This window comes from Meleagris gallopavo, chromosome 22 (genome assembly GCF_905368555.1).
Source record: "Meleagris gallopavo chromosome 22, MGAL_WU_HG_1.1, whole genome shotgun sequence".
NCBI classification, from domain to species: Eukaryota; Metazoa; Chordata; class Aves; order Galliformes; family Phasianidae; genus Meleagris; species Meleagris gallopavo.
This window is the reverse complement of record NC_139425.1, coordinates 6,241,233-6,269,225: the sequence shown is the minus strand read 5'-3', so window position 1 is coordinate 6,269,225 and position 27,993 is coordinate 6,241,233. Positions and strand designations below refer to the sequence as shown.

The following is a 27,993-nucleotide window of genomic DNA, read 5'->3' as shown; positions in this document are numbered from 1 at the left end:
GAACAATAACCTCAATTTCACATTAATTGATTGATTTCTGGAAAACCAGTTAGAAATCTGCTTTCAAACAAGAGGAAACATCCTTCTGCACATACTTTGTCTCTTGTTTAAATATATGCAACAAATTTTGATGTCTAGCAATTCTAGGTCAAACTCATGCTCTGCTATATCTGTAATTCCTGAAGAAACATGGGATTAACTCCCAAATTAGGCTGCTGTAATAACAAGTTTAGTTACAATTTATTCATTTTATCATTTTATTCACATGGAAATATAAGAATTCTAGTGTAGAAAATCACTGAAAAAACTAGTTCTTTCCATAAAATTCATAATTTTTTTTTTATGCTGGAGAAGGAAAAGATAGAGATACAGCCAAAATATTCTAGTTCATATAACTTAACTGGAAACAACACACAAAATAACAATCATGTCGATTAGATGAATTCTACTAAAATAGAAAAGTATAAAAGCATACCTAAATTTCAACTCTGCACCACACACACATAGTGGACATTCCATGGAAGAGCCATGGTGGTATTTGTCCTTGCAGGGAGCAGAAACAAACCAATACAACCAATCACCACTAACTCTCCCATTGAATAGGTAAAACCTAACCAAATGAAACACTTCTGACAATTCGATGGAATAACCTGCATGATAGATACCCCTGAGTGAAAACACAGAGGAAAAGTAGTCTAGGCACATTATTTCTTAACATTTCTTCTCAGAAGCCTGTGAGGTCCCATAAGATTCCCTCCACAATAAGAATGAACTCAGTAAAACATTCTCAGTCTTTCTTTGAAGCAATCAATTATTTTTCATTCCATCATGCAAGCTTTTAAAATACTTCTTATTGGCTGTCAATAGACTGTGCACTAAACTGTTAGTTAATAGGGTGCTGAGACTTTAAAAAACAGTGCATAAATAGACATCAGCAAAAAAATGGATGGACCCCAGCACCGCTCAGATTTTTGGGGGTGATAGAATTCAAGCAACTACAGCAAGCAAATTCTACTCTGTGCAGCTCTCCCATACAATACCCCAAACCAGCAGACTCATTCCAGTACTTAGACATTAACAAAGTAACTGTTTTAGCACAAGCAGAATTTATTTTGTTTGTTTACATACAGTTATAGGAGCCTAATTTAAAATTCACTGATGTTCAAACACAGGGACAGGACTCACTAGTTTGACCACAGTCTAACAGTAATCTGCACAAATAGCAAACTAGGCTAGAGTGTGAACAGAGCTACTGCACGACTATCTACATCACTGTGCATATTGAAGATGAAGTTAATTTGAATCATATTTAGACATATCAATGAAACAAAATAAAAGACTGTTTAAGCTAATCTACAGATATGTGTAGGTTACACTTTCTGCAATTATCTGACTTCTCATTAAAAATACTCACATTCAGCACAGAAATTTCAGCTAGAAGTGCAAGATTCTAACAAGGACATATTAGGCCACCTCCATGTCCACATCTGTCCTACTCAGAACTAAGTGAGATATCAATCTTTCTAAAAAAAAAAGTAAAAAAAATTAAATACAGTAAAAGTCAGCAAGAAATCTCAGAGTTACATAGTGATATTTTACTTTGCACCCTGGATTATACTGAATTTACGCTCATCTGAAAGACTTTCATACTCAACAACTCATATGATATTACCAAATTATTACAGTTTTCTTTCTGAACTGTTCACATGGGGTCCAGCCCAGCGATTTTCAATGTCCTTTTTTTGCCACTCCCTTCTGACAAACAGAAGTTGATCATCATTGCCTTACCCTCTATTTCAAGCTAAATCTCTTGATTCAGATTCCATCCTTGTACTCAATCACCCTCACTTTCTTGTTTAACCTCTTTCTGGATATGTTCTGAGTCTAGATTTTTCCTTTTTCACCTTCTATTCATTTTTGATTCTGTGCCTGATTTTATTTTCTGTCAACAGAAAGCTTAACTCTTCACTCTAAGCTGGTACCTGCTGTACTCTCCTACCCAGATACGCACTCTTCATGGAGAGCTCTGATGAAAAGCAAGAAACAATGCTAAATAAAGTAAGCAAACAGAGTCTGCAGAGCACCTAGATAACTGCATTAGAGATCTTTCAGATGATGGGAGAAAGATAGTTTTAAAAATCAATTTTTCTTAGATGGAGCAAAAATCCTTGTTTACACAAAACATATTGACTGACTTAGACATATCCGTCAGTAAAAAAAGTACAGATAAACATTGATATATATGATCCTACACATGAACAAAGCCTTAAAGATTTGTGAATACATTGTATGTTCGTTTCACAACTGTAGGTAAGCCCTTAAAGGGCTATTCCAGGTCAGAAAAAAAACAAACATTTGCTGTACCCAGCAACACTTATAGAAGTTAAGTTCACCTCCTCAAAGTTTCTTCCACAATTGTTTTGGAATAAGGAAGAGCAAGTGGAATTCTTTATTTGCTTGAGTGTTTACATAGCAAGAGCTAACTTGGTCCTAGCTAAAAATTCTGCTATTTAAATTTGGTCAGGAATATATTTGGATCCCAAAGACACCATATCTCAAGCAACAAAAAACAACTCCAAAGCATTATCCTCAGGCATGGCAGCAGAACACAAACTCCAGGGACTAAGGACTATTTCCTTTCAAATGCAAATCTACTCACAGCACGTAGTTCATGTCATCTGGTGTGATATCTCTCCTTCCACTTCCAGTAGTAAGCAGGTAATTATCTTGCATTGTTTTTTGAACATTTTGAGTTTATATTCATAAGGATAAGCAAAGAATGCACCTTTGCTGACAAATAAGATTGGGAATATCAGCAAAACTATGATTAATTCCTAGTCATTTTAAATGAGATGCAAACAGAAAACGACAAAGTGCAACTTCAGTATTTTCCACAGACAAAAAGGTTGTGATCTGTGGAACACAGCCATTCTCCTGCCACAGTAAAACTGTACTCATAGACAGGCAAAGTCTGGGAAAAGGACTCAAACCAACACAAATGAGAATCACTGATCAAAATCATCACATGGTAATATGGGACTGCTGTTATAATACCTAAAAAAAAGTCTTTATAGTGAAGTTAAAACAACAAAATATTTTATTGAAGAAATGTTTCTCCGCTCTGAAATGATTCCTTACAGGTAAATGCCCAAAGTGGACTTAAGCTACAATACAACAGAAATTCAAGGAGACAGTTATGCACTGAAGATATGTAGAATCCTATAGGTTTTTACTGTAAGTGATAACATGAGTTTCAAGACTAATAACTGGGTTTGATGTGCAGAGCCAAATCCATTGAAAACTCAAATATAACATTCTTGAAATGAAGGTGTATTTTTGTGACAGCCTAGGGCAAATATAAAGACAATCCTTTATCTTATTTTAATCCTTCGGCAAAACAGAGGATACTTAATAACTGTAAAACACTGCAGGAAAAGAATTTAACACATTATCACTGTAGATTTACAAGAGTTTAATTTACTACTAGGAATGACAATGTGGAGAATTTATCAGAGTTTGAAAGGGAGCAGAATGATTCATCTGATATTTTCTGCTTCTACTGCTAACAATCTGAAGCAACAAGAAAAAACTGGAAGTTGTCTCTCTTGATTAGGATTAGGAGCTTACCTAACTATGAATGATTGTGCCTCAGATTAGACATCACAACCACGATCAAAGCTATTTGATATAAATGGCCTCTGCGGATGCCCTATTTGATTTGCATATTTAAAAAAATAAATATTCTCAACTCTGCTGGCATTTATTCCTAAACCTTGAAGTTTAACAAGATTGCGCTCTAAAGCCACAGAAGTACTCCTGTCTACAGAAAACAAACACTTGACTGCATCATTATAGAAGCAAACAACATACAAATGTTTCTGAGCCTCTTTGGAATCAGGAACTGTAGAATGAATCCCATCAGTAAGAGGATACATACCAAACTCATCTTTAACCAAGTTGAAATTGAATCCTTGTGAACCTTGACAACTTCTCTGTATATAGCTGCTACAAAATACACATCATGCCATGAACTTCAAGACGACTGAATAGAATGTAATTTTTTTCAGTGCCCAGCACCAGCTCTTACTTTTTTTGCCCTCTGTATCACTGATCCTGTTGCTGACTGATAAGCAATTTAATTTTGTTACAATTGCAAAGTAAAATGTGTAATTAGCTTTCCAGTACACCAAATTGCCTCCAGCCCACTACACTGGTTTCAGAGCTGGGAACACTCAGCATATAAATCAGTTTTTTTTATACTGACTATAGACCATCCCTATGATGAAGTTGCTACTGTGCTGTATCCTAGTAATGGTATAAAAGTCAGATCATAGTTTGGAAGACAGAATCCTAGTAAACCATAGCTGTGATGGGGAAATGTGGGAAAGGTGACTTAGCCTTGACACAGCCAGCAGCTCTCCTGTAGATGAGGAGCAGTAAAAGAAATCCTGGTAAGTCAAAGACATGAAATGTCCTTGATTCTTTCCTCTTAATGATGGGTCATCCTGTTCAAACTGGACTATATTTTGCCTAGGCAGAAGTTTCATTTTCATACAGAGAATATCAGTATGAGATTAAATAAATTACTAAATTTGATATTATAGAATGATGTATGTTAATGAAGCTCTGATAAGTAACAAAACTACCATGAGTTTATTCATTAATCCCATTGATACATAGTTAATGAATGGGTGATCAAGAATGACTTTCCAGAGCTGTTTTTCAATATCACCCTGCGATGCCTGCTGCTTATTGTTTCAAAAAAGATGAGGTAAAAGTAGCACAACTGAAATTTTGCTATAACTAACTGAATCATTCAATAAATATTTTGTAAATGTTCAGAGGGACCAACTTGCATCAGAAAAGATGATAAAGAAATATGTTAGACATTCACTAAAAAAAAAAAAAAAAACCTGCAGGCCATCACCCTGTCTAAACTGCAGGAAAGAGATAGCCACAGTGGGAATGGAAGAAAAAAGAATGTACTAGCCAGAAAACTTTTTCTTTAAAGGAGAAAAACATAAATGCTTTCCCTCAGGGCCAAATAATAGTAGTAAGATCATATGCAGTAATAGCACACAGCTGTAGTTCACATGTAATATGTTAGCCACAACATTACTCACAGCCACAGGAAACTCAGAAGTCAGTTAAGCCCAGCTAGCATAGTAAACTATGGCAATGTTTGCTGATTACATTCTCAGTGCTGTTTGCTAGAAGGTAGTTAATGTCCCACATGAGAGTTCTGAAAGTTTATTAACTCGGCAACAGCATGCTGTGAACATACCAAAAAATTAGGCCTTATGCTGTGTCTTAGCTGGAATGCCTCGGTAGGATCCAGAACCTGTGGAAGCATGATCCTGAGATGCCCAATGACTCCACATGTCAGCACAGACCTAAGACAAAAGGCTCAAAGTGGTTCCATACCATAAGGTATGTAAGTTGCTCCAAAAGTAATGCTTCCTATTTATTTCCAAAGGAACTAGAACATGTGCAAAGAGTCAACACCACTATTTGAAAGAGCAAATTCTGAGCTACAGAACACTTTTTCACTGTAGTCACCACCATTAGTCAATTTGCATGGATGAGCTGATCAAGACATTCTTCACTGTTGTGTGTCAGCTGTGCAGGCTGTCTTGAACACGGCTTGTTTTTCACATCGGTGTCACCACTGCTGAAACATCACCCACCACCTCACTGTACTAAAAGCATCAATGAGTGCCAGTAGATGCAATTTTTTCCAGAAAGAGGAATTCAATTACATTCTTTCCTCATACACACTTCCATGTCAGTCTGCCCCTCCGCTGCCATTTGTCACATAACAACAACATGTAACAGAATACTGGTGAGAAGGTTCAACCTCTACTGCCATAGCACCATCACCTGCCTCTGATATCATGGGCCAATGTAAAAAAAAAAAAAGGAGGCATTGCTTTCAGAGCAGCCCCATACATTTACATTGTATTCCATCCTCCACCCCAAAGAGATCCAGTAGCATCTGCAGTATCTCAGCTTGTCCATAACCAGGGAGATACCATCCTCTTGTTACTCTACAAGTAAGAAGTTGAGTGTTTGCAGAAAAGAACAGTTTTAACTGCCAAACCCAAATGTATTCTGTTATAGACTGATCAAAATCTCCTGAGGCTGAGTAGATGTCTTCTGATTTTATGTCAGTAGCATCTAAGGTTCCTTCAACTCCCACTGAATGCATTTATGGATAAAAATCTAAGTGGCACTTTCAGAATGAACTCCAGCTTAGATGGCGCAAAAATCAACTCAGTAACTGCAATATATTCTGTCCATGAGTTTGATGGCTTAGGCCCCTGCTGCTCCATAACAATATGTTAAAAGCAAATTACTAGACACACCACAGTGACAATCGTCTGCTCATTAGCAAAGGTTGTGATTTTGCCAGAGAAGACAACCACTCACTTAAGCAGCATTCCTCATTCTAGATGACTGAGAACCACAGCAGCACGGTGCTTTCTTAGATCTTCAAATTAGTACAAATTTTTGTCATGTGAGGGTTCTACATCTGTTTAAATGTTGTAAACATTTATGAATATTAATTACCATTTGTCCCAGAAGAGCTGTAAATCAGTTAATTAGGAACATGTCATCATATTTATATTGTTTAAAGGAAAATCCAAACCAGAGAAGATTATGAAATTAAGCTGAGGTTTAGTCTTCAATTACCATTTCAGAAATACATAGCTTGGTGTACTCATACCAGAACCTTCAAAAAGCATGGTGATAATATATTTTTTTGCTGATCACATTTTGTTCTAGTAAATAAATCCAAGAACTGAAAAATATACGATGACATTCCATTAGCAAATTCCATTAGGTAAAGCAGAGATCACATGGACCAGTATTAGACTCTCAGCTCAATAGGCGTGCTGAATACAAGTTTGAGAATGAATGCTTGAAATCAGCAATAAAGATAAATTATCCATAAATAAATGATATATTGACAAATAATAAAGGCTTAATTGGAAAATATTTAACATTAGAACTTTCTTTCCTATATCTCGTCTTTCAGTATTTATTAAGCTCATCATTTCAGAGTTTTATGAATACAAATTGCTTTTTCTCCATAGTTGGTTAATTTTGTTTCTAAGCAATGAAGCCACTTCACTGATTCGCATCGATTACACTCTGCATCATTTCTATACTCTAACCAACAATACTTATTTACATTCTTTCCTCTTAATTTTGGAGAAAAGCCAACATCTACAAATCGGTGGCATAACTGTAACAAGAATGTCTCTGATCCTTCTGTATACATCTGTGTTATGAAGACCTGGAGAAAAGTTCAGCTGTAGCCACATGCTATAAACATCAATGTTCTAAGATATACAACTTTCTGCCATGCACCAGATTCTTCCTACATTTAACATTTCTCACTGAGGAAAGTACTCATAATCAGTGTGTGCAAAGAAATTAACAGTGTCTTTCCTGAATAACACAAGACTCAGTTATGGTACTTCAGTGTACAGAAGAAAACAACTGACATGATACATACTTGTAACTGCATAACATTTAAAGAAAACCTAATATGGAGAGCACTTAAGGAGACAAAGTAAACAACCAAGAAATACACTTCACCTTCACTGGGAAGATTGAGGATCAACTTTTTGATTGACTACCATTCAATCAATTTCTACTGATTTTCAGTTAAAACTTAAATGCTTTCAATTTCAACATTATCAGAAAAGCTTTCCAAACCTTCCACACAGCTGACAGCTAACAGTCAACTGCCTAAAATCTTAGGCACTACTTCCTGAGAAATATCTGCTTGCAAATTTTATATCATTTTTTCACTTCCATGCACATGAAATAAAACAGGGCAAAAAGCTTAACTCACTCTCTAATATTAAACCACCTGCTATGACTATCATGACTTATGTACAACAGCAAACAATCTTTGGGGTGTTTCCTCAATTGAAGCTAATGACTGCTATGTCCTCTTTGGCCCTAAGTCTACTCACTGGCCATCAGCTCCCAGGAAATGCCTGCTTCTTGAAATCATTGCCTAAATGAAAGGATAGCAACTAACATAGTGGTAAACATACAGCTTTCTAGTGGGAATGTATGAAGTACAGGCTCACACTGGGAACTCTTTTCTTCCATTCTCTCAGATGAAGGGCTGAGAACGACCTAGGAGGGGAAATAAATCTGACGATACAAAGAGCTTCAGCAACAAATGAGCAGTTTAAAAACAAAATTCCCCCACAAATACCAAAAGGTTTTGTTTTTCTTCCTTTTTCTCACTTTTTTTTTTTTAAATCATTACTCACCCTGACAAGAATCCTAATTAAAATTTTACACAGTGTGTCTTTTAATTAGCCATGGCTGGAGTGGTGAAAGCTATCAATATTTAGCAGGATAATTGTATGAAATGACTTTTCAAAAATGAACAGCGGGCATGAATCCACTCAGCAGCAGGGGGTTATTCAGACACACGCTGTGCAAGATGGGGTGCCTCAGATAATGTGTGAGAGATAATAATGCACACAGGGAGTGACACATGCTGCCATATTTTGTGCTTCAGTGGTTTTCTGCAAGCAGCATTTGGCTCTTGTAGCTTGTGTGAACGCTGATGTCCCAAGTGCAACAAGCTAGTGATTTTTATCTTTATGTTGGTTTATTTTATTTTACAAGGGTGCATGTTTAATAACAACTTAAACAAAAGGTAGAGACACAGCTCCAGGTATTACCCAGTTCGATTATACTTTGCAGAGACTAGTGGGAAACAGATCAAGAATAGGATTTATTCTTTTCTTTTTAATTAAAAAAAAATAAAGCTCTGCCCATCATGACAAAACCCAAAGCAATAAATTTATTTATTTACTGCATGCATGGGGTAAACGTACTCACTCGTATTTTTCAATAGCTTTCTAACAATTCACTTCTTATCCCCCCGCTCAGAAGATAGGTCAGGAAAGTTACAGTTATAACATTCCTGCAATGGCACAGTAAAAAAGTGAGAAAAATCTGCAAGTGTTTTGCACACACACCAAGGAAATGTTAGCAAAACCATGGTCCCAAAGCTTTTATTCAGTGCAAGCAGTTGGTATGACAAAATCCTAGAGGAACACTGTGTTCCAGAGTAAGAAGACAAATCCCAATGCACAAATTCCTAACACAGAGAGCCTGATGTAAAACCCAAATGAAAATAATAGTTTGCACATTCAGGTTAAATGTAAGCAAGAACAACTAACTGGGTCAACTCAGCTCAATAGGACTTGAATTTTAGGTAGCACTGTGTGGAGTCAGGAGTTGGACTGAATGATCCTTGTAAGTCCATTACAACTCAAGATATTCTATGATTCTATGCTTACTCTTGTTATAAACGAACATGTTTCTATCAGTAGACTACAGAAGATCTCTTACTTTCCCATCATAGGAAGATGATTCCCTTAACCCCACGAGATTCTGCACAACTGGGTAGGCAGAGAATACCAGTGCATTTCCAAAATTCTTAATGATACTAGAAATAAATGTGAAGGGATAAACTTGTACTGGAATACCTGCTCATCAACAAGGTAGCAGATTGACCCCAAACTGCACTGATTCTAGGCAAAATGATAGTACCTGTATTATTTCAGCACAACAGAACAATTATACAAATCCTTAGAACACAGAAGTGGAGCAGACCTTTGGCTTTTTTCTTTCATAATACAAGATGAGTAGAATCAGTCTGTGCTCAAAACGCACTATTTCAGCAGAAATATTAAGTATGGCATATGCAGCATCAACTGCATCCTAGTTTTTCCAATAAATCTTTACAACCAAATCAGCTATAAAACCCAGAGACCAAGACATATAGCTGCATTTTATATCATCTCAATGCACTGCATACCAGCAACATAATTATAAAGCTGCTAATTGAATCAGATTGTCAGAAACATAAGAGGTTTACAAAGTGAGACCAATAGGACAGACTTTTTTTTTTTTTACAACTTAACACAGGTGCAAAGCACCAAGGCTTACAGCACAACAGCCATTTGCACTGCTATACCAATGATACATCAGCCCTTCAGAAGCTCTGTTCTAAAACCCAGCAAAGCTACAGGAGTCCGTCCACTGAGTTCAATGACTACTAGAATGGGCTCCCAAATTAAGATTGTAGGCAAGCCTGGGAATCCAATATCTTGTTCTTAATGCTTCAAGAAATTTGAGTGACTTTAGCCAGCTGATTTCACCATTCTGTGGCTCAGTTTCAATTTACACTTGAGAACCCCAGTAGTTTTTACAATCACCATTTACTTACAGTTGTAAATCTTTCTCAAATTCCTAGGAAGTGGTATGCTGGTGTTAAGTATCTTGAACCTGAAACTTGTTGCCATGTACAAAGTTGGCACTTAACAGTTAAACTGGAAAGAAGGGAGGCACAAAACACCCATGGAAGTACAAGCAACACAAAGCACGCCAAAGTTTAAAAAAAATCACCAAATAAAGCTAAAATGTAAGACAACTAATTTACTCAACTACTTTAAAACAGTTTTATATAAATAACAGAATTTATCTTTCACTGAAGACAAGTTAGAATTTGTTTTGTCAAAGAAAGAAAGAAAGAAGACTTAAGAACTTTGAGTATTTCAGTTAATTGTCCAAGTTATGTTATATAGCACAGTATTTCAATGAAAGCTGTTCCTTTTATCTTTATAAGATATTGATCAGTACTTATTTTTAAACAAAGAGCAAAATTTGAGAGCTTATTTTATGTTGGTGACACCAGTTACAGAAAAACAGAATCCCTCAAAGCAAGACTGAATTACTACGTTCCAGTTTAAAGACTAACTTAAGCTGACAAAATCTGAAGATATGAAGAAAAACAATCCACCTAGAACCATAGGTTTGGGATGGAAGGGACCTTAAAGATTATTCCATTCCAATCCCCTGCAACAGGTTATCCAAAACTCCATCATCCCAAACTGTCCTTGAAGACTTCTACAGTTTCCTGGGCAGCTGGTTCCAGTGCCTCACCATTCTAACAGTAAAAAAAAAAAAATTATTTCTAACACCTAATCTAAGTTTACAGTCTTTTAGTTTAAAGCCACAATCCTTTGTCATATCACTACACTCCCAGTAACAAGTTCCTCTCTAGCTTTCCTGCAGGCCCCCTTGAGGTACTGAAAAGATGCTGTAGAGTCTCCCTGGAGCCTTCTTTTCTCCAGAAAAACCATCAGCTCTCTCAGCTTGTCTTCACAGGAGAGGTGCTCCAGGACTCAGAGTACAACAGCTGTAAGAACTAGTTGAGTGGTTATGTACAGCATCAACACTGAGGAACGATCAAGTTTGTTATCATCAGTAGTCACATATTTTAAAGATCTGAAGCACTGGCTTAGAGCTGTTGTGGTTGGAGCACTGGTGTCATAGACTTGCTCCTTCAGTTAACGTAAGTTAGCAAAAGAGTGAAGCTCTGTCAGTATGTTATATATATCTAGGGGCACAGCCTAAACTTTAGCAGTGAATGCACACTCTCATCCCACTGGAGCCCATACAAGTCATCACCCTGACTCTTCCATCTCCCACAGAAATAAATTAGAAAAATAATTACATGCAATAGTCTATCGAGAGCCAGCAGCTGGATTGGGTGAGTAACCCCAGAGATACATTTACAGATTTGCATCATTCACAATATATTAACCTTGCTGCCAGTAAAAGTAAATGCTTAAGAATTAACTTGGGTATTTAAAAAGGCACCTCAACCTTCATATAAATGAAAGCTGCATCACATAACCAGTCTTACAAAAGATACAGTAACTGAAAGGACATCTGAATTAAACATGGAAATAATGTTGAACCCTAAGGGAATAACTGCTGTAAGTATAAAACATACAAACTATAACAGCAATTTCTAAATAGAGTATTTGCCTGCCTACAATGTTTAAAGGCAATGAACACCCAAATCTCTTAGATAGTTTCAAAATATTTTACTAAATAATAAGGTCTGGATTCCAGACATATTAAATATGCATCTCTGGTAATCCATACCTGGAACAGAATATATAGCAGAATTGTGAAGTCTATTTTTCTTCAAAGGAAATTACTGGGCTAGAATATCAGTGGTGATAAGTAATCTGAGGCATCCAATTAGGAACCAGGACCCACTATAGAAAAGCTGAGAACAAGAAAGCACTGAAGAAAACAGGATAAGCTTTTGTTGTTTCTAGAAGTCCATAAGCCTCTTCTCTTGCCTTGATGCAGCCAATTCAGATCCTTAAGACGTAAAGGCAAGGTAAATACGATAGCAACTGGCCCTTGCCAATCTAGTGAACAAAAGGATCTGCAGTTCATTACATATAGTGCAGGTACCACTTAGGGAGAACACATGGGACTTGCATACTTGAAGGACACACCATTGGAGGAAAATCACCTGGATCTACAGATAAAGAAAACCTCTTTACCACTAGCAGGAGAGTACATCCATAACCAAATGCATTAGACCTCTTGTATCTTTGAAATCTAGAACCAGATTTTACTGCATGCTCTGTGACTCAACCCCATTTTATTATAGACTGAACCACTGCTAGGAAAGAAAGAACTAAATTACAGGCTGAGTGTTATTACCAGTTGGATATGTCAAACTCAAAGTTTAGATAACATGAATTTCTCAATTTGATTAATATTCTGATATCAGATATGCTCTGAATTATCTGTCAGAAGTCTGTTTCTAGCTTGTAAGTCTGTCTAAAGCCTGGTCCTAGATGAAATAAATCCAGTCTGATTTACATCTTTATGTCAAAAAGGTCTGAATTCCAAGTTTCATTTCACCGAAGACTTAAAGCCTGGTGGCTTTCCTAGCATTTTAACCTGCAAAATGGATATTCAAAGCAGAAAGCAAAAATTAAATTGTAGGAATAGAAAAAAGTGGAAATGTTCCCAATTTCAGAGCTCTAACAACCAATCAAGGAGATTAAATTTGCTGTGGCAATACTCCACCCAGAAACAAATCCACCCTCTCTTTTGATTAAGAAAAACGATAACAAAAATATGGGAAGAAGAGGGGAGATTCTTTTAGTTCATTTTATCTTGTTTTATTATGAATATACATTCAACACTGAATATCACCTCAGAAAAGATTCAGATCCATTGTAAATTAGACAAAGAAATGTCAAGCTCTATTTTAAAAAGCAGACCAAAAAAACCAGTCAGCTAACACAAGACAGAAAACAATACAGTGATTTGACAGTTTAACTACAAAACAAAGAAACAGATACAAAGCAATCAGGAAATGTGAAATGAGGTGAGGCATTTGGTCTAAATATATAACAGCAAAGGAAAATTAGGAGCTAAAAAAGCATTAACAGGTACGCTCCATAGAAAGTTAGAAGCACTGATAGCAAATGAACAGAATTGGAAGTGTTTGGTGTTTCATCAATAGGAATAAGCAATGCTATCACTAAAACTGTACTAACTCAAATTCAGTGGAAAAAGAACACCATCCATTGCCTCCAACATATTTATCTGGAGAACAAATATAACCTCTGCTAGCTGGGCATGAATACTGCAGATGCTTCAGTAACATTTGATGCTATTTCTTTAGGATTTACCTATAGAAATCCAAACTGACAGTCAAGGTCACAATGCAGTGAATCATCTCTTGGTTACTTCTGCTAGTTAATATTCTATATTCTTTATCAGGCATGCTTTATCCACTTCCCAAATGATGCTATCTATTCTGGCTCTACAGCTCATTTTTGTAAGGGTACATCCATTGAAACACTTGCAGTGATGTGGTCAGAGCCACTACCACATTTCACACACATTTCACTTCCATCAACTGCACTATGTCAAGCTTTTTGTGTTTGTAATTTCAACACTACAGAGCAATTGTTTAAGTCAGTAGCCTCCTGTACAGGGACTCAGACATGAAATAATATTATGGGTTGTCGTGCATTTGCAGAGCTGTAGTACTGACCCTGTACGTATTTTTTAACCCAGAACAAATGTGGGGCAATTTAGACTTGGTTTAGCATGAAATGAAAGAATTAAGGTAACCTGTGTGACTTTGAGATTGCTGTTTGCTGAGAGAATGCAAGTGGACAGTTACAGCTACTCAGCTGATGGTAGATAGCTGCATCTTGCTCTTGTGTTTTAGATATCAGCCAAACCTCTTCCATTCTCTACACAGTCATAGCACTGTATGATATTTCTAGCCCAGCTAAATCATATTTGAGATTATCTCAAATTGCTGCCAAATAATCTTCCATGGGCCCAGGAAAGCCTGCACAATAAACAGTGCCTTGGGAGACAATGAGAATGAAAACCTGAAGAAGGTCATTGCACTTTTACAGATAAATATCTTTCAAACTCATCTCCATCAACAGCTCCTACGCTGATTACAGACAAAAAGAGCATGTATGTATTCATTAAAACAAGAGTACACAAGGTGCTTCCTGCACCAAGCTTGGCAAAACCAAGACAATCTAGGGCCAAGCCTCCTGATAGGTGTGAAAAGTCCAGTCCTACAGGCAGGAGGCACAAGCACCTCCCTGCCATAGCCATGTAGCAGGCATGCTGCCATGCTGCTTAGGTGCAAGAGGACAGAGATTCTTTGACCTTCCGCCGGATGAGGCAGGTGTCATTTCCATTCTACCAACCATACAGTGACTGATCTGTACAGCCCTCTCACTGCCAGATGCTGTTTAAGCTGCATATTGTCAAAGGCTGCCAATTTTTTTTTTTTTAAAGTCAAAGCAGCTTGTAATAACTTTTCCAGAAGATTCTTAAACATAGAAAGTGGGTTTGGTATGCTTATGATTTGCTGTTCTGAAAATGTTAAGAGCATAAACCAAAAAACTGGAAACAAAGCTCTGGGATCTCTTCAATTAACCTGAAATATTACACATGTAGGTCATTCAGTTTGCATTACAGCAATTAATAGCTACACTCCATTTTTTTCTTCTTAAAGCATGCTCAAACCACATGCTCTTTTACATTCTCTGCTCATTCCTTGTCTTCAATTGTGGGTTGTTTTTGTTTTTTGTTTTTTTTTTAGTAGAAACTGGGTGATCCCAGCTCTCACTGTGCTGAGGAAAGAGTTTAAAATATGGACCAAGAGCCAGTTAACTTCAACGAGATTAAATAATGCAGTTCAGTCACTCTTCTTTGCCTTTTCCTTAAGCTATCAGGTCCCCAAAACTTGAGTGAACATCTCTACAACTTCTTTTCTGAATCCCCATTCATCAGGCCCTGCCTTCTAGATCAGGTCATATTAAGCTCAGAGGCCACACGTTGCAAGAAAGGACATTTCAGTCAGATCTTAAAAATTCACAGCCAACACCGGAAAAAAAGAGACCCAAAGTTCATGAAATTTCTACTCCTAGAGTAGCACAGAGCCAGATTATAATCTGTATCTGAACATCACAACACAGTGACTGGGATTTATAATAGAAGCAAGCATAGATAAGAACAAGTAGTATCATGCCAAGTCATGGCATACGGACACTACAAGCACACTTGCAGGTGCTCATGTTTAGCTACTCCCAGCACAATTACCTTAGGAGCTTGGCATACAAATTGCTGAAAATGCTGTTTGCAAACTATAACCAAATATATGACTCTAAATATATGATTTCTCTAATTTAAACAGTATGGAAAAATGTTTCATAACAAAAGCATCCCTTCAAAATCCTCAAAGGATTCATTATCACAGTCCTTATTTATAGCTTGACATATGAAAAATTTTAAGAACATCTATTTTACTCTTGGATTAACTAAGGCACAGAAAATCAGTTAATATTAAATCAAAGTAAGTTAATGGAAGTCTCCTAAGTGACTTCTTGATGACCTAAGGGCTGTAACAAGCCATTAGTCCTCATTCCCCTCCCAGCAGTAAATGATTCCTGAAAGGGTAAAAAGTTAACTTTAGGCTGCCACATCCCTGAGAAAGATAAAATCCTTTATGTAACCTCTTCAATTTGCCTCACGGTAACAAAAGTGCAATGTGCATCACTGAAGCCTTTAAAGAGCAGGAATTCACAGAAGGTCAAGACCTAAATGACATATTTCTCTTCAGCCTGCAGATAAGTGAGAGCAAGTTTTCTCCATGTAGGCTTAACAGTGAGCCCTTTAACATTTATCCTTCATATCAAAGTCAATAACAATTTACAGATGGGACACAAAGATGAAAGCATCTTGCACCTTCAGAAAAAATATTCATCTTCAAAAGAGTTTTCTTTTTCAGACAATTGCCATGAAAATTTGAGGCCATGGAGGAAAAAAACATGAAATTATAAGAAATTAGTTAAAAACAAGATAAAGAAAATGCAATATTTGACCAGGCATTTAATGCCAAGGCTTCAAAGACTTCCTAAAGATCACATGGAATAAACTTTATGGAAAATGTTGCAAGAACTGAGCAAGTAGGTGACAACTGAAGTTGATAAAATAATTTTAATACCTCCAGAGTTTCTTTTATTTATAAATTGGTCCAGAATTTCCATCCTAAAAGTCCTGAGCAAAATTCAGTTTCCTCACTTACATGTTTTTACTTAAAAAGAAAAGAATCTTCTGGAGTGATGACAACATGCAGAATGTTTTTCTTAGAACAGTTTTCACCATAATATTAATTATTTTGTTAGAGAGAAGCTCCAAGCCTTAATAATAAGCATTTTGTGCCTTAAAGTTAATAATAGCTTCTCAGCTTCCAAGTTAACATTAGAGCTTTGTGAAACGTGCTGCATTTTTTATTTGAAAGCTATGCCATGATTTAAACAAAAACAGGATCAAAACTCCAGACTCCCCTTAAGTGGTTTTACACAGATTAACATAGGCTGCCTGCATAGCTCAGTTAGTAACCAGAACTACATAAAAATTATATTTCAGCCATATCAGGTGAAGCTCACTCAAGCAGACTTGAGTGACATCAGCCCTCTAGGCAGAGATATCTTTAACCTGCTTACACAGTTCCAGATAATTTGAAGTACTGTGGGTTTCATTTTTTATTTCACAGTGATTGTAGTGTTTAGAGAGCTTCTGGGCAATTGCTTAAAGCCACTTGCTTCATGGAGCAGGAGCACTGCGGAGAAGCAACTGAGGATCTTCTGGAGAGTCAACTCCAAAATTATAAAAGGCAGAGATTTGAACAGTTCCACTAGAGTTAAGCATGTGTTTGTGCTTATCTGAAACAGGTAAGGAAAGAAGGCAAAAGAAAGATGTATTCTTTACAAGCAGTCTAAAACTTGTCTTTATGTATTTCTTTTTATTTCTATCCAATTAAAAATAGTTTAACTAGACAAGTTAAACTACAGTTAAACTATTTTTAATTGGATAGAAATAAAAAGAAATACATGAACAAGCAGCATAAAATTTGTTATTCTTCTTATACACTCCAGTGACCATTGTTTACCCACTTTTTCCCTGAAAGTACTTCTACTAGTTTATCAGCATTGCTTTTCTTCCTAAATTAAACTTGTTACTCATCTTCCTCGGAATAACTAATTTTTTTCTTGCTTTCCTCATTCTTAAACAAGCAATCAATTTTATTTTCAAGGTAATTTAAGGTGGGAATATAGTCCTTAATTGATAACTACCAGCCTCGCATGCTTTGAGTAAACAAGTTTTACAGTTTCAATTTGTTGCTTTTGTCACCAAAATAACCAAGCAGCAAATATAACTCATGTAGTTGGATTTGTGGACTAAAAGTCATGTGAAGAGGGAAGTAACATTAATAATTCAGTAGTGTTACCCACAACACTATACTAGTAGAAGCTTGTCATTAAAATACACCCTAAAGGAGTGACAGTGGGGTAGCTGCATAAACAAAATTAGGGCCTGTAAAAATTTAAGGTATCTATTTTCATTATGTGACACTGAGTTGTGCTACAGGTGCTGTCTCAGGGAGTCCACCTGAATGACATGGGAACATAGCCATCAGCTGCTAAATTGCTCAGAAATAAAAATAGCTTGTCCAGGCTGACCTTTTCAGCTCCTGAAGTTGGTCATACTCAAAAACCAGACTGACACAGATTAACTATCACTATGCAACTTTTAAATTCCATCTTTTCTACCAATTTACAAGTTTAAATGATCACATTTTCCTAATAAGTGCTTCTACTGTCTATGCCTGTCTATAAAGTACATTAAAATTACCAATTCTAGGATAGGTGTCTTAAACTGCCTGAAGTTTTTGTGTTGTGTAATGAAAATTAACCATACCCCTATTCCAGACTTCCTTTTTTTTTTTAAAAGAGAAGTACTAGCTCTTTAGTCTATCTTAACACACAACTCAAACGGAGAAGGTCTCAAAGTTTTCAAAGGGGGAACAGTATAATCTTATAGTTCTTGACACTGAAGCCTGGACTGAAACATTCTACTAGCATTTTTAAATGCCATACTCTTATTTTAAATATGAGTTATTGCTCTCATTTTAAGTCCTCAAACCCTCCAACTGACTCAGAGGCTGAGTGATATTGCTTAGCTAAAAGCTATTGCATTGAAAGCCCCAAAGGAGAAGTATGAATAGCTCCCTTTTCCTTGTCCACATGCCTTTAAACATTACCAACACAAGCTAGATTTCTCTGTCAATTGCTCTGTGTTCTCTGTGTTGCCTGCACATTACCCCACCAGCAGGTTAACATCATACCTGAGATTCTCAGTTCTTAGAATCATGCGATTATCAAAAGTCTCAGGCTTTTAACTACTGTGCTTATTATAGCATTGAAGCAAAAAGCATAATGAAGGAGATTTCAAACAATTTCTAAAGAAGAAGTTAAAAATTCTATCCTTGTTTGCTTTTGAACTGTCTTTCACAGAAAATACCCAAACTTCTGAAATTAAAAAGAGCATTATTTTGTAAACTACTCAAATCTGATATTGCAATCTAACCAGTTAGCAGCCTAAGAAAATGACAGCAAGTAAATGCCTAAAGATGTTAGCTGAGAAACACAGCTGGCTACAAATAAAAAAATGAATGAAATGAAAAATGATCCAACTTAATGCAGAAGAATTTTGAGATTAGGGCAAAAAGCTAAAGCTGCATTAAAATTCACTCCACCAACAAGCTTAGAAGAAAGTGACCTCCAAGGATTATGACATTTCTCCTGGCATTCATCAGGAGGCGAGCAAGTTACAAAATGGAAAATGAAGTAGCCTTTATGGCATCTTCCTAAAAGGAAAAACTTGGTCTTTTCGTGAAGAAGGGAAAATGAAAGTAAGATTCAAAGCATACAAACAGCACAAATTCTTCAGGTGAAGGACAGAGTTTCAACAAAAGGAAAATACTCATAAATGCTGTTATCACATCACTAGAACTCTAAATTGAGAAACATAAGCTAGCTCTGCCGAATGTATCTGAATTGGAGGCAACAGATTCCACAGGGCAGTTTGTAAAACCCTGGGTTTTGTAAAACACCATGCTTTGTCTGGACAGAGACCTGCCTTTTTGTACAAATGTTGCCTCCAAGTACAGGTCCAGATAAGTCAAAGTGGGCATCAGGACAGGCTGAGACACCAATCACTGTATTTAGGTAGATGCACTATTTCAGTATAGTAAAAACAAGTTGCATCTCAGGCATTACGAAGTAGTTGTTCATTGTATTGTCCTCTGATAAAAAACAACTGAGATAAAGTCTTGGCTATCACAGAGACTGATCTTCTCAACTTCACATCATTATTCAGCACCTTTCTGAAAGAGTAAAATACTTGAAATGTAAGTAGATTTGTCCGAGCATGCCTTCTTTTAGTAGGAAATTCTCCTTCTTATCTTTTCTTCCTTGTATTTGATAACAGAAAAGCAGTAGGAATTTATAATCTTGCATTAAAATTTTAGAACCATTTCAATAACCAGCTTTGCATTAAAAAATAATAAAAGGAACCTTCAGTAGGGTCACTGACATTTAATGAATTATGAAGTGGTTCTTCCAGAGCATCCCAATCTGGTTATATAGCCTCATTAAGATTTTTCTAACTAGAATATAAACCCTTTGATAATATCTACTTTGTCTTGTTTTCCATCTGACAGCTGTCACAGAGGAATGAAAGGAATATTTAAAATTTTGACTGCAGAGGATTTTCTTCACATCACTTTGTTAACATTACAAGATAAGTTGGATAAATCCCGTGTTCACTAGATTCTTTAAGAGATACCCTCACAAACATAGTCACACTGAGCATGCCATGAGTTAATGTAATTACTCCAGAAGAGCCTAACACTGTAGGCTGTATACTGCCCATCATAAGCAGAAAATCAGATTAGCTCTATGTACTAAGGTGCCAGAAAACAATAGTGAACCGCTCAGAGCATCTTATTTATGGAGTTTGACTTTGTCATTATCCTTATATGTAAATAAAACAAACTTTAGAATATAAATAGTAGCTGAGTTCACACTGCACAGGAAGGATATTAAAACATCCTCCCTACAAAGACACTACAGTAAATCAGACTTTGCTGTAAAATACTGTTCGATCACCATCAAGACGGCCTAGAGATCTATATAACAAAATTTCAAGAAAATTACTGCAGTACTAATTTTCTAGAGGCAAGGCCATTAAGAATCAGTCACATCTACAGCAGGTCTTGACTCCAGATGTAAGTATTTCATAAATTCAATCAATATCAAAGGATCTATCTTTGTATATGTACATACATAAAGGCACTGCATATTTTCACTAATCCCAGACTCACACTTTCTTGATAAAGTGCAGCTGTCCTACCTGAAAACTCAAAGTCCAAATTAGATCACAGGAGAACTGCAAGAATACACATCTACACAGTTATTGTGCAGCTGGTGTGATAAGTAGTTGAATGATATCATCGTTCCTTGGAAAAATGGAGAGAAACACTGTGTCAACCTGGAAAGCAATGGAGAAGAAAATAAAGACAACTGCGGGTGGTGGCTTGCTTCCAGCACACAGGTTTCAACAGCAGAAAGGATTTGTATTAGAATTTTCCTATGAATTCTGCATAAATAAGAAATAATGACATACTGTAATACTGATCTATCATGGAAATGGTACACAAATGGTACATGGAAATTGAGTTCCTTCAAATAATTTCAAAGAAAGAATTATTAATGAGTGGAATGTTGCAAGAGCAATTCTTTTGAAAAGCTATACTTTAACAGCAAAACTTACAAAGTTGTTCAGCACTAGTCTATCCTTGATATCAGTTCAGATGAAATAAATTTAACTGACCACTTTTAACTTTGACTCAGAGGGTGTTGCTTACAATAGAGACAAATAGAGATTTGAAGAAAACTGAAAATGTCAGTTCTGCCTTTCTCTGTTTTATTCACCTAACTTGCTTCAGCAGAGAGGAGATATAAGTAACATTACAGAAGAAAACTTACCCCATAAAGTCTAGCTAGGCATATTTCTTCATTTATACAAAACTATAAGCTCCCTCTACTGGTACAGTGGAATTACTAGACATTGATGATGGCCCTAGATTTTTCTGCTTTAGCCCTAGCATATGCTGCTATTCCTTCTGCATTGTCACAGACACCATTGACTTTCCTCTTGTATAGTATTCTTTTAATCCTAGTAATAAAAAAAAGTAGGAAGTACAAGATCTTACATGTTAAGTCTACTTTCTAAGAAGACCCATACATCTTCAACATTTGCACAAGCTGCAAGGATTGTTTTGTTAGTGATGGTGGTAGTGGTTTCTGTCAGTTGTTCTGTGACTGTTGCTTGCTGGTGGTGGTTTCACTTTTTTTGTGAAATATTTGTTCGTGATTCTCTACAATGCTTTCTCAAATGCTAGTGTCAGATTTTATAAATAAAAACATTTGCCAAAGTAAGACAGGTATTGGTTATTAACAGTACTACTGAAAAAACAGAATCTCATCTAAATGCACCATAGTACAAGCAGCTGATAAAGGGCAGCATATGTGATTAATTCAAGTCAGTGAAGTTGGTGAAACATTAGGTAAGCCCAAAGTACCAATTAAAATAATCCATACAAACTCAGGCAATATCTTAATATACACAAGTGTACACTGCACAATAATCAAACTTTTTATCTCAACTTTGCCACTACAATCAATTCACTCAAAGATACAAAAAGTATTTTGTAACTTCTTGTACTTTTTATTAAATCTCTACCTAACATGAAGGATCATAGAAAAAAGAAATTTTTCTGGCTTCCATAGGATAGCCATCCTCATTTTATCTGTCCAGAAGACAGAAAAATGTTCAAGTTCAGAAAGAAATAGTGAAAAAAAAAATTAAGAACAGCCATTCTGAAAGTAACTATTGAAATTCAATTTCAAAACACTATCAATGTCAACAAGACAAATTCCACATGGCAACCCACAACCATTGGGAAGTGTGTACAACACACATTTTCAGCAATCTGAAAGAAATTTGCTAAAAATGATACAATGTATGTCTGTATTGCCAACAGGCACATTTTATTAAAATAGTGTTTAATATATTGAACCTCAACAACAAAAATAAGGCCCACAGGGTAACAATGTTACAGTACAGAAGTGATTAATAGCATCTGCAGGAGTTAACAATTTAGTACGGACCAAAGAACCACAGAATCACAGAATGGCCTGGGTTGAAAAGGACCACAATGATCATCCAGTTCCATCCCCCTGCTATGTGCAGGGTTGCCAACCAGCAGACCAGGCTGCCCAGAGCCACATCCAGCCTGGCTTTGGATGCCTCCAGGGATGGGGCATCCACAACCTCCTTGGGCAACCTGTTCCAGTGCATCACCACCCTCTGAGCAAAAAACTTCCTCCTAATATCTAATCTAAACCTCCCCTGTCTCAGTTTAAAACCATTCCCCCTTGTCCTATCACTATCCACCCTTGTAAACAGCCATTCCCCCTCCTGTTTACAACTCCCTTCAAGTACTGGAAGGCCACAGTGAGGTCACCCCAGAGCCTTCTCTTCTCCAAGCTAAACAAGCCTGGTTCACTCAACCTTCCCTCACAGGAGTGGTGCTCCAGCCCTCTGATCATCTTAGTGCCCTCCTCTGGACCCGCTCGAAGAGCTCCAAACATCCTTCCTGTACTGGGGCCCCAGGCCTGGACACAGTATAGCAGATGGGGCCTCACAAGAGCTGAGTAGAGTTGGACAATCACCTCCATCTCCCTGCTGGCCAAACCTTTTTTAATGGGGCCCAGAACACAGTTGGCCTTCTGGGCTGCAAGCTCACGCTGCTGGCTCATGTCCAGCTTCTCATCCACCAGGACCTCCAAGTTCTTCTCCACAGGGCTAAAGAAGTAAAGAAGCAAATAAAAACACTGCCTTCTCAATTTTTAAATAAGTCAGTTGTTTTTCCTACAGAAAGAGAATTTACAAATACAAGAATGAAATCAGTTTCACCAGTCAGATAATTCCCCCATGTAAGACTTCCCTAAAAATGTTTCCATACTTAGGTGCCTCTCACAGTTTCTGCTTATGAGAAGGTTTACCTTCAAGGCTGTCTATAATTTTAATAAAAATGTCAACCAAAAACTAAAGCTTTGATCACTAAAAGGATTGTTTCACTCAAAACCCAGGAACAGATCACACCGCAGCTTTAGTAGTAATATCTCAAGTAGAAATACAGTGGAAATTTTGCATTTTCCCTCGTTTTTGTAGATATGAATATGGTCTTGGGTTGTGGGTTTTATGCTATGTCTTTACAAGCGAGTGCTGGGTCAATTCTGAGTAGATTTCATTTCTATAAACCTTCAGGCAATGTCATTTTGACTTCACTGTGATCTCTGCACAGCTCCTGTCTGAGAGCCAATTAAATGGAGAGAAGTTCAAAACTCCATTCTCAAACTAGCTAAAGCACAATTAAGTGTTTAACCTCAGGATGTGAAAGGCAAGGCTCCTACTTAGTAGTGTTGCTCAGTGATGAAATGCAAGTCTGGAAACACCACCAGAGGATACCTGAGATCTAAACAGGATCATTCTAACAGGTTTCATTCAAGCAAAATCTGTCGGTGAGAACTTTTCAAAGCAATGCAATTTTATCTGTGCAAAATGCCCTCAAGGTATCCCCTGTAGAGAACCAACCTAAGACGTTTATCAGGAGTACTGCAGCACAGGAAGCAGTAAGAACACTGACACTTTACATATCAATGAAAAACGAATTACACAAGATCTGAACGTGATACCTGAAAAGCACTATTCATAGATGAAGCAAGAACTAGAAAGGAATTACACTGCTTGCACAAACAGTGACAAGTGAAAACTCATAAGCAATTAAGTAGAGTTGTTGGCAACAAATGCAGTAAATTTCACAGCTCTCCTCTGTAAACCTCTCCTAAGCAACACACCTGGCATCTGAAGGCCCTATTTAGTATCTCAATAGAAAAAAACAATCTAAAAAAAAATATATCAGGAGACAGCAACAAGTTTGGGTGGAAGATCTAATAATCATTTCAGATGCAGAAGGACAGAACTCACCGTCAGTGCCCAAAACATTCAGCAGACCAGAAGCAAGGAGGAAATAAAGCATTCTCTAGGAAAGCATAAAGGAAGCATCCAGACCCTTCAACATGAGCACATACATATTTTGCTTCCTGAGGCTTTATCACCCAGCCTGATTCTGATCTCCAACCAGAAAACCTTCCCCAGTGGTAGTCAGCCCTTCACTGAGGTCTAAGAGAGGTGCAGCCAGGCTCCTCCTCTTCTGGCCACACAGCTAATTGCCTTCACCTGTGCTCCCAGGGCTGACTGGGTCCTTTACCCAGGTGCTCAATCAGTAGCTCAGGCTGTGACTCAACAGTTCCCATACACTTTGAAATAAGAAATTGAAGTATTAAGTGAGAGGCTGAACTGGAAGAACCCTTGGATCCTACTGGCAAAGTATCCTACAAACAGAATGCAGAAGTATTAAAGTGATATTGTTGCTGGGAGGATGTGGTAGAGAGAGGTTGGCCATTGAATCAGGTTCAAAAAACAATATTTCTTCCATTTTTATCAAAGCTACATCTTGCCATGTCAGGTCTTTTGTTTTACAGTCTTCAGCCAAGATCCTGTAAATCTTCTTGCCTTAAACTAGACTACTGCAATCCTGATTTCTATGCTTTGGGCCAGTTACTGATTCAAACAATACACCTCTGATGAGGGTTTTGGATTTTGTTGCTGGAAGGTTAAAATCCATGTTTCCTCTTCTCACAGAGAAAGAGATGTACAGATAAAACAAATAAAATTCATCATATTATTAAAACATTATCTGAGCAGAATGGTATGTATTATGGTGGTTATTATACACAGCGTAGCAAGGCAATTATTCTCCCAAGAAGATAATTAAATAGAAAAATTAACAGGGTGGTTTGAATATGCAGTAACATACTCAGGCATTGGGGCCAAAGTGGAAGATCCAATCATGCATTTCTTAAGTTTGGTTTTCAAAAATACAAAGAATCACCTTCCTGAGGTCTGACAGTTTACGTTACAATTTAGATTCTGAATAATGCATACATTTGGGATAACTGCTGGAACATATTGTCATAATTCTGGGGTGGACAGAAAATAAAGATGCTAGTTCAGAGGGATTTGGTTTTAAGCTTACTGAAAGGAATAAGGAGTAAACAGCAGAAGTTTTTTTCTTAAAAAATGAGCTCAGAATAGTAACATTTCTCAGCAACACTGCTAAAGCTTCTATTTTATAAACTACTACTGTAGTCACAGTAATCTGTTCATGCTAGTAAAGTGTTAAATTTTAATTTAATGATATAAACTAAATTAGATCAGCCAGCACCAAAAACCCTCCTAAACTATTCTTACAGAAAATTGATCCTTTGAAATAAATTCCAGAAGGTTTTCAAGCAGCATGACATCCTATCTGGCAATTTCTTTCTGGACATTTAACAATCTAGCCAATACGATTCAGATACTAACACTCCTTTTATGTTCAGAAACATGCTTACAGGCTCATTTTCTCTCAGTTAAACTATCTTTTTTGGATTTTGAAGTTAATTTCAAATCATAGCTTAATAAACGTTTTTGCACTAACTCAGTAGATCAGCAACAACAAAGCCTACAATTAAACCAGTTCTTTCTGGAACCGCTAGCAAAACTCAGCATATTTTTAAGGGAACATGAAAAATCACAAATATAATTAAATAAACCTGAAGTCTGTTCAGCCTTTATCATCTTCTCTATCCTTTGATGTTTCAAATAAAGGTATGGAAGACTCATTTCTGTTCTTTCCTAGCACAATATTGTTGCCTATTCCTCTTGTAGCTCTTTCACTTTATTAGCTGTGCAATCTATTACTATGTCATGCAAAGTTTGTGACAGAATATACACATACAAGACATAAGATCCAATGTTTTCTATTATCATTATGAAGTTGGTGGATAATTTACATCAGATGGAGAAGCTGTGTATCTACCTTGGACCTGTCAGATAAACACTTATATCAAAGAAATTACAAATGTGTATAGATTTTTCTCAATCAAAATTGACATTTGATCTGGAAATAAATATTCCTGTAGCCTTCCTTACCAATCATACCAAATATAGTTTAATTGTGGATTTTAAAATTAAGTATTTATGTACAGGAGCATTCCCTTCCCCTGCTTTATGGTTCTGCTACAAAATTATTCAAAATTATTCTAGACTCTCTAAATGATTTTTATCTACTGCAGCTTCACAATCTGTTCCTTGGCTGTTTGAGTTTTGCTTAACATGTAATTTAGTGTAAGATGTCTCAGGAATTGGTAAAAGGTAAGGCAATTTTCCACCTCTGTTACCAGAATATATCAAAGCCCAAAACATAAGGAATAACATTACCAGCATCTGAAGACTGGAGAGCTTACTGAGTCATAGCTGAGATGGAGCAACATCAACAAAAATAGCCATTTGGAGGCAATCAAAAATTCTCACAGGATTTCTCAAAGAAGATGAGAAGGATTCAGAAGACTGCAGGACTGAAGTTCAGGAGCACATATCTTTATGCATTACACTGTAACTGTTTCATACATCACATACCTGGACAAGAGACTTCTACATTTCAAATTGCTGCACTGCAGTAAATCAGAATTTTAATAATATTGAAAACTCTCACAAACTGATGGTGTGGGCAAATTGTGATTATTTAACTTATTAACTTTTGCTGGAAAACTCACTTAAATTTTAAAAAAAGTTGAGCCAAAACCTTTTACACAAAAATGCTTACTGATTTTTAAATCTGAAAAAATAATCCAAGGTTGTTGTTGGCAACAACAAACCTTTATTCAATGAACTAGGCTTACTCTGCTTAATCAACAACCTTGCTGAGACTGCTTCTTTCAAAGAGAATTTTAAAAGTTTTGTAGTAGAACCACCTGTCAAAGCATTTGTGCAACAGGACTCCTGAGAAAATTATTAATCCCTCAAAGGTTAAGATGGAATAGAAAAAAATAAGATGGATCAGGAAAAGTTATGTTGTGTAAGTAAATTACATCATCATTCAGGAGCCAAGGATTAGTCTCAAACTTCTCATGATGTAATATGCAAAAACCTTTTTCCCCTTCAAGAGAACACAAAACAGCAAGCTTCTCCATGTTATAATGCAGCAACATCATAAGATATTTATAGAACATAACACACTAATATGTGAGTCCATTCTCAGCAGTCTGGCCAGACTGGCCTTCAGGGAGCATGAAGAAGTGTAATCAAACAGCTCAGCTGGGGATACTGAAAGATTAGTGGTAAACCTCTAACCTACAAACTAGAATGGAGTATAGCAATGCCACAGGCTCAACTCCAAAAGAAAAAGCTGATTATCTCCAGTTAAATTATTTGAACTGAATTTTAATTCTAACATTACTACAGTAATCAAATTTAGTTCTAGTGCCACTACCAACACTGCACCATTAGGAAAAGTCTCAGTATGGTACTCACACACTGATACAGTCACTGCTAAACAGGCCCAAGGGAGAAAGTAACTACTGAGAGGGCACCAGGGTGGTGAGTGAAACAGGTAGAACTTCAATATTTATATTTCTCAAAGCCCTTTGTTGCATTTTTGGATATTTTTAAGTTTTATGCCCCTCTGTATCACATATCTCACTTAAGAATATTAAGACTTACATTTTGCAT

At 36.6% G+C, this 27,993-nt stretch overlaps 1 protein-coding gene across 1 annotated transcript in view; it reads right to left on the bottom strand.

Annotated features, from left to right (window-relative positions):
* Nucleotides 1-27,993, bottom strand: part of LOC109370775 (uncharacterized) — a 268,116-nt gene that overhangs the window by 170,085 nt on the left and 70,038 nt on the right. The window lies entirely within an intron of this gene.